The following is a 9020-nucleotide window of genomic DNA, read 5'->3' on the forward strand; positions in this document are numbered from 1 at the left end:
GTCACCGGGCACTCATGTCTTCGGCTGTGGGAAGAGAGCCAGCAGGGTTGGGGGACACATGAAGGGCAGAGGGAGTAATCTGAGAGGCATATTTATTAAGGAGGAAAGAAAAAAAGGTGGATGTGAATAAGCAAGGGGAAGAGGAAAAGGTGAAGGGGAGGGTGGTGGGGGTTAACTATCACATATTTTATCATAAACAAAAGTTCCAAGTGTGCCTGTCATTCCGGGGGCTGAGGTGAGGCTGAGAGCTGAAGAGTAAATGTTGAGATGTGCTGATAGAGATGAGGCTACACTATGGCCATTGTATAGAAGTTTTGGAGGAGTTTGCCTATCTTTAGGATGATCTCTCAATGTAAATTAAACAAACAAACAAACAAACAAATCTACTATAATGTGTTTATTTGCGCTCACTGATCTATTTTAGCTAACATGAAATGTGCTTGTTTTAGAACTACTTGTCTGTTTGTCTAAACTATTATTCCAGCAAAAAATGTCTGTGATTTAGCTTTCTCTTCTATTGTTCTGGGCTCCAATCAAGAAAAAGCAAAAGCTGTGTCATCGCTAAGGGGAGGGGAGAGCCATGGTAAAGTGGGAAATCTGGCTGGTTCCCAGGCTTGCCCTCTAGGCCTGTTAATGTCTTCTTTTCCTGGAGACACATCAGCACATTTAGGGTGTGAGAACAGAGGGAAGGGGGGAGGCAAAGAAGGGAGTGAGAAAGGGAGACATGAGATGGAAAGATAGCACTAAGGGCAGGCTGTGAGGAGATCAGAGAAAGAGAACCTTGCTCAGCAGCAAGTCTGACTTCCCCAGCATCCTTTTCTCAGTCTAGGCCCTGCCAGCCCCACATAAACACGGTGAACCTGTGGAAAGTTTCTCTCCTCTCTGGAGGGTCCCCTTCTCTCTGCTCTCATTTTATTTCTGTCTATCTGGCCCTCGACTTTCTTGTCCTGTTTTAGGAAAATTCCGCTGCTGGTAATGGTGTGCGCCCCTGCAGCCTTAACGTCTTCCATGTGACCATCACGGAGGCAAATTTCCAGTTTGTGTTTGTTTTAGGCAAACAGATCAGTTGCCACTTCATCCATCCAGTTTACCACTCTGTCCTGGAAGTTGACGTTCCACCAGACGCTCGCGTGGGCGTATGAGCTCTGAAAGTTGGCCACACCTCAGCCCAAAACCCCCCACCCCTGCCCCGACCCGCTACCTCCCTCCCTGAGCAAGTCTTTGAAATCAGGCTTTTGGCCAAGAGGGAATAGGAGATGGCGACAGAGAGAGACATTTGCATAGGCTTGTTAAAAGTCACCAATTAGGGAATAGGCCTCACACATTGTGGCTTGGGCTTTGCCAGGGCATACTCTCAATTCATGACAAACATCCCCATCTGCAGGAGAGAAGCAGGATTGAAACCCATAAAACTATTTGGCAAATCTAACAAATCAATTACTACAAAATGGAGGAGCAATATTCTATTTTTTATCAGCAGGCTCTAGTTTAGCCCTGACACCACAGCTTAAGGAAAAGTCATCATAAATGTCTTGTTTCTTGGCCTCCTCAGCTACAGGAGGCGCTCTGATTCAATTCCCTGTTCATGACTGCGGTAAGAGCTGGATGATGACCTTGTTTGTTTAGCCAACAGTGTTGACGCCCACCCACAGGTGCCAAAGGTACAGTGAGTACCGTGCCAGCTGTTTGCAGGCCACAGCAGCCCCTGCACTGCTTGGCTTCACCCTGCTCGACTGCCTGATCTCACAGGAAGAGAGGAAGTGGTTGAGTTACCCAGCAGCAAATTTGAGGTTTATAAAGGGAGAAAGCCGTTAAAAAAATCCAAGTGCCGTTTCCCTTAACTCAGCAGCTAGCCAGGGTGAGGTACTCTGTTCTAATCACAAATTCATTCATTGTCATTAGTCACTGTTAGGCCTGCGCTCAACACACAGTCAGAGATAATGAAGAAGAAAAGTAAGACACTACCATTTTCAGGGTTATGATTCAGTAGCATACTTATACAGACAGACGAAGGCAGGTGTTCCAATTTCATGGAAGCGTGATTGCCTTGTAAAGTTTCATTCATTACACTATTAATCTGCTGTTACCTGTGTAACACCAGGGAACCACCCACAGTGACCACAAGCAGGCAACACATGCTCACTGTGAGACCAATAATCCAAAAATGCTGCTCATGATATCAGTCATCACTCTGGCAATCTGGCAAACAGTACACACGTAACTGCAGGGGGAAATACCTTTGCATTTCTCATGATAGCATAAAGCTGCATTTTGCTTGGGAGGAGAAATCAGTTAGGCATGTCTAACATTTGGATTTCATGAAGGCTTACCTTAGCATGGTCCTGTCTTTGCCAAGAAGCAATGGGAAGAGGGAGTAAGGTTGGCTTGTTATTGCCAGTACAACAAAGCTCAGTTCACACTCAGCTGTGGCATATTTGGAAAACTTCAAGCAAAGCAGCAACACGAAAGAAAAAAAAAAAGAAGCTTTTAAATCAGTTCCACTCTCCAGTAAATTACAACCCTGCATTTTTAATTTCCTCTCTCCATACAATGTTATTCATTGGCATCCAAGCCAAACATTGGCCCCTGCAGCCTGCATAGCTCTGCAGGACAAACTGTCCTCTCATGCAGTCGCTACCTGTCAGGAGCACAGGGGCGTGACAGAAAAAATGCATTCCTTGATGTAGAGCTGAGAGGTGTGTGAGGTGGAAGAAAAAATGGGAAAAAAAGGACAAATAGAGACTAAACCGCTGAGTAGATTTAATTTACAAGAATGGTTACATAACCAGAATTTGGACTGAATTTACATCATAAGTGGTTTGAGATAGACTAAATCTGTTCACTGATAGCAGTCATTGGCTTAATATGTTTCTCCACATGAATACTGTGGTCAAGTGGTGTCTGCAGTTTTTAAGAAGATCCAGACGTGCAGCTAAATGAGACTCCAACTTCAAATGCAACAGAAGACCTACAACGCGTTGAAGATGCAAACTGCTGCCATGTCGAATGCTGAATTCGTGGACGTTGCATACCAATATTTCATGGCAATAATATCACAATTATACGCTAAGAAGAGAATGTGCATACCCTAACATGCTTAGTCCATGCCTCAGGAAACTGTCTAAGCTCCCCTAACCACTAGAAAGAGACAGACTTGGCTGCTGAAACAACATTAAAAGCCTGTTACTATAATAGCAAAGCCTCATTTGTTAGCATTAGATATCTAAATACCATCTGAAAACCATGGCTCATTCTGATTAAGCAGAGTCTTGTAACAGTGTAACATTTCAAACAGTTTTTATATCCACAGTAGTGTGTAGGCCCCATTGCCTTATACGTATCTCCTGTTTGCAACCAAGCGACCCTCCAGTCTGGTGTTAAATTTCATGTTGCACTGAGCAGATTGAGTCGGAAAAGGACTTTGTTTTACTTTATCTGAGTTTGTCTGAGTGTCAGTAGTTGTTGCGTTAGCATTATGCAGGAACAATCTCATTTAAAAGGTATTTTACCATCACAGTATATCTGCTTTTGTCATCACGTCTGAATACTGTAGGAGTGTTTGACAGAGATGTCGAGCAGGTTTCAAACATGAAAGTGGATATGAGATCTCATTTAGTGCGCCAGGCTGCCAAGACTTGCCAAGGTTCTGCTAATTCAGCTGTTTCTGTGCCACACAAGGCGATAGGATAAGGCACCTGGCTTTTGCTTAGACAGGCCTTGCATGTCTATCTAATCCAGAGAGACAGCGAGGGCAGGGCTCGAACTTCTCGTTAGATTTAGCCCGGAACACAACAACATAATCATGTCATTACCCTTGGGCCATTCTGCCACATTGTTGTTGTGGGTGGGAGACACTGGATTTGATTTCAGCAGACTTAGCTGACCTCTGCTTCATGGCCCTCCAGAACAGGGGAACTACAGCAGGCCGTCCTCCACGCTGGCACTCGGCCCAGCCAAACATTTTAACTTTCATAGACAAAAACAAAACCGTTTCGCCTTTCTTTCCCCCCATTTCTCCCAGTTCTAAAATATTTTTTTATAAAGCATTGAGAGGACATGTTTCTACTAACTTTTTGGTCTTGCAATTTTGTGCTGCTGTTGCAAAATTCTGCCAAAATTCCTCCGCACACCCCCTCCATCTTTCTGCTCCAGTGTTGATTATTTTGCTTTTTGTCTTTTCTTTCCTCCTAAATGTGTTATTCATCCTGTTCCGTGTGTCTCCAGGCACACTTCAGAACTGGATATAAAATAAACAGTCGCGTTTTCACCCCTGTCGCTAGGCCTTGACTGCATATACCTGTAACAATAAACAGCTGGGTTTCTGGGCTTGTTTATACTCATCTCTAGCCGTTTGAGGACAGAGGCACAACAGGAACTAGACTGTGTGCACGGATTTGCTAGGAGGACGCCCACTATGAAGCATAAGGTTGGTGGACGCTACTAGACCATGATAGAGCGGAGGCTGCTGGCAGGTAGTGTGTACTCTGTCTGGCAGAGCTGAGGTTTACCTTGGAGTGACACCAACCATCTGCATGCTATAAGGACTAAATTGCCAGCTTGATGTCCAGCAAGCGAGACAAAACCGTTCCACATACATGAGAGAATGTGTGTTTGTGTTATGTATTTGTATGCCTGTACAAGAGAACCAGACAGACACAAAAACACAAAGACAGAGCATTCACCATTGTTGTACAGTAGCATATCATTGTGCAAAATGTATCCCTAAATGTTTGTCATTTTCCATTTTGCTGCCTTAATTTTAGTTAAACCTGCTCTAAGCAGTATTTTGTTACCAACTAATTAGAATGGGAAAGGGATCCCTCATAGTGATGAACGAGCAGATTTATCACCAACTTACTGCAGCTCTCCTTAGCTCTATGGAGCCTTTTAGGGTCTCTCAGCTCATTGTTTTAGTTTTACAACCCCTAACTGTACTCTAAACTCTAAACAGCATTGCTTACAGCTTTAGGAGGCAGCTCTAGTCAGCTAAAAAGCTCTAAAAACACACTGTACACAACCTACACACCACTAAATAGCAGACTGACAAAATCAGAGACTAGCTGTCATTTAGCAGATAACAAGCCAGCTATTTCCCTCTGGAGTTGATGAAGATGAACATAAAGCAAAATTGAGTGAGATGTATGACATATGGCCAGAAACACTGCTCAGAAAAACTGCTTGGTTAGGTTTAGGAAAAGATTATGGTTTGGGTTAAATTAAGTATGTTAGTTACGTCAGTTAACTTATGCATATATGGCATATGAACAGCAGTCTCCTGGGTGAAAGTCTTCGACCCATCCATCCCCCCCGACCTCATCAATACGTGGACTTGATACAACAAATCTATGACATTCACGCATAAAATGACGCGCCATCTCTTATGGCATTTGGTGATTCAAGGCTGTAGCTATGGAGCTTATGCTCGTAGATGGTATACCCACATCATAGCAAGCAGTATCTGACGGAGCTTGTGCTTTTTTTCTATAAGTTTCCAATGCCAGTAGAAATGGTTGATACTGAGGACAACATTAAAGATGTTGAAGAATGTCTTCTCCTTGACGGAAACACACATCTTGTAAAGCCATTTCCTCTACCAACCTTTAGCTCGCTGAGATCGTTGCTCTCCCTGAGTGAATTAGTTGTCTCATATTCCATAATGACACATGGCAAAATAATGTTATTAGTTACCTGGATGTAACTCCAGTTCTGTAATGGTGTGGGTAGCCCACCGTCACTCACACCGTTTCACAAAAAGTGAAAGAACGAGCTGACAAAGGAGGGTTATAGTAACGTAACCTTGAGAATTGGCAGTTTGTGCAATAAATTTTCTAGCTGTAGCAAATTCACTAAATCTAGATGGGATTATGGGTTGGCCCACACACAACCATCATGGTTTAGTCAGGTATGCAAGGAAACCTTCATAAATAATCTGCCCAGCATCTCAAGACACAACACGCCGGACATAAACCTTTGATTCATTTGAAGAAAATGAAAAACCTTCATTACCCCATAGTCGTCTAGGGGAAACAAACTTTAACAACTCAGACAATCACAGTATGAATGTCATTTGGCCAATCCCCAGCCAGCTCTGGGGTTCTGATTGGTTTTCCAGAAGGATGTGGGACTCACAAGTGTGGCAGCTGCTTAAAATAAAGTGACAATTTTTAATGGGGTTTCAAACCTCAGCGAGTCCCTGCATCCTGCCAAGCCCCTAGTGATGGCATACATCCAAACCCCGGTTTTATCGAACAGGACATGGAATGAGCTTGTTCTCTTAGCTCAGTGCCTTTAGGAGGCCTGGATGCAGTCAACCATTTTGCGTTCCCCACCGGCAGGAGCTTTTTATATGTGCCATACGTGCACTTACACTAACACTACATTTTTTAAGTAAATGCTCTCCTTTCAATAAATGGCATCAGAAAATCCTGTAAAATCAAGTTAAACCTAATAAGGTAATTTGTGAGTCCTGGGCAAAGCTGTTTTCATGATGATAATAAAAACCCTGATTAAAAACATTCTCTGAATTAATTCACTTAATTTGTGACTTCAGTGTAATGTGTGCAATATCGCTTCATCTCTTGACTGTCTATGTTAAAGTCAGGTCAGTGTACACTATGATCAAGGTCAGCTGAAAGAGGTGTTTAGTCACAGAGATGTAAAGAGTTTGGAACTCAGAGACTAACAGGAAATACAATTACTGTCTGTCTTGGCGCAGCATTCCTCAACAGTATGGCGAATTTCACAGCAATTTTAGTGAGTCACCAGGTCGTAAGTAATCAACCTTAATGTTTTCACACAGAGCAGCGCACCCCTTTGTGGTTTTATCCCTTTGGCCATTTGATCCTTCTAAACTGTACACAGAAGCTGTGGGCTCATACAAGTCCCTAGAGGAGGCCCACCGCCTCTGTATTTGTAGAATACTGTCATTTAAACATTGCGTCAACAGGGATCAGGTTCCTCACATAGTTTCTCATTTGCTCAAAGGCTGGCGGCTGCAGTAAGTGGACACTGCGCTGACAGTGTGCTGTCAGGGCCTCAGGTAGCGAGGAGATATTTTAAGCTGCAGGTCATTATGGCACTTTGCAATTTGTGTCAGACAGGTTATGGTTAGAATTTTTTGGGGGGGGCGTGCTGCAATTAACATAAATAACAGCTTTCAAATGAATGACTGCTACTATATTCTAAAGAGTTGCTGTCCCATCACTTGATCAAACAGACATCCAGAACATTTACACATACAGTAAAAACAATGGCTGCACATCTGAGTATGTTGTAGAGTCTGTGCACTGTCTGTCTCGTTTGTCTGCTGCTACTGTAGAGTTAATTACAAAACCAAAGTACATCTGTGTGTCAATGTGTTCTTCCTACCTCTACCACACTCCTCCCTGTCTCTGCTAGGCCTACAGAAGCATCCTTCGTTACAACAATGGTACTAGAAGCCCTCCCGAGGCTCTCTCAGACTACAGCGACAACACCACAGCTAGCGATTAGTGATGTGCGATACCACTTAATTCCTATACCATCCAACAACAAGTAATACACAGGCTGGTATTGCCGATACCTATACCAATACTTTTTACATATTTTATTTCGAGTTTAATGTGACCTGCCGCCCTCTCGTTTCTATATTCATGAGGGAAATAAAGAGTAGGGTGTAGGTTTACCAATTCCAAATAATAGCTGCATAATGACAAGACATCAAACTACTGTCATATTCTTTATTTTAAACAAAAATATCCTGTTCAGAACTGCCGCTTCATAACATCATCATATTATTGTGACTTAATCTCAGATGTTTAGCGAAGTTTGCAGTGTTGCCAAAGTATTTCACTGTCTTTGCACACACATCACACACAGCGGTCATTATTACCTTCACAGCTAAAATACAGCCAGACATGACTGCTTTTACAGTCAGCCATAGTCAGTATTCACTCACGAGAAAAGTAAAGGACTGCAGCGGCTCACTTCAAAGAAGCTTGGTCACAGAGCCATAGCATGACTTTGACAGGCGGAAGGAGAAGTAGTTCCAATCAACCAAGTATAATTAGACTACACACTAGCTCCAAATTACTGTGGTTAGATATCGATCTTTTTTCAATGAGTATCGATCCTATAGCAAGAAATGTTGGTATCGGAAATATGGATACTTTAGTATCAATCCGCACATAACTACAGTTACTAAAGTTACTAACAACATGCAGTCCAGTAATACCATAAAACAACCGGCTCCCAGCACACACCAATCCAACATAAACTCCATGTAAGGATACAAAACAACAATAAAGGTTTATGGGCTGAAGCTCATCAGACCAAAAATATTCAGATGATACCGAGTACAAACAAAGTGAACATAAGAAAGGCTGGAGAATCACGTTAGCTCGCCAGCTAACGCCAAGCAGTTGCTAACGTTATCCCCATGAAAAGTTATATCACTTTCCACATTACTTACTAACGCGACCCATGTTACTATCCTGTGTACCACTGGTATTGTGTCAAAGTGTTGACTTAGCCTGCAAGAAAGGATGTAAGGGTACAAAGCAAATGTGAAGCGATTTGTTTACTAGCCTAATGTTACAGTAATACAAGGCAGGGCAGCCAGCAAACGCTACATTAGCTCAGCCCTGCCACTGTTTGCTTCTTAAAGTTCAATTTATTGTCTTTAACCAATCCTCAGGTACACCGCTTCTTCACCTCTCAGTCGCTGCAACAAATTTGACCCACATAATATACAATGCTGCAGCAAAATGGGACAACAACACAGAGGAAGAGCCATCCACTAACACTCCAGTAAAGTTACTTACTGCAGTCTAACGTCAACTGTTATAAAGTGTGATAGCAATCTCATTTATAATATTCAGTCCAGCTAACTAACCATTTTGTTATCATCCAATACATTTAGCTGTGCTCAAATTGCTGAGCCTTTGGTGAAAGTTACACAGATAGTAATGTTAATTACTGAAAAGCAGACAGGCGAGCTAACGATGTATCGGCTAAATGCAGTAAATGTAATGTTTTCATGT

Source organism: Micropterus dolomieu, linkage group LG10 (assembly GCF_021292245.1).
Source record: "Micropterus dolomieu isolate WLL.071019.BEF.003 ecotype Adirondacks linkage group LG10, ASM2129224v1, whole genome shotgun sequence".
In the NCBI taxonomy this organism is placed as follows: Eukaryota; Metazoa; Chordata; class Actinopteri; order Centrarchiformes; family Centrarchidae; genus Micropterus; species Micropterus dolomieu.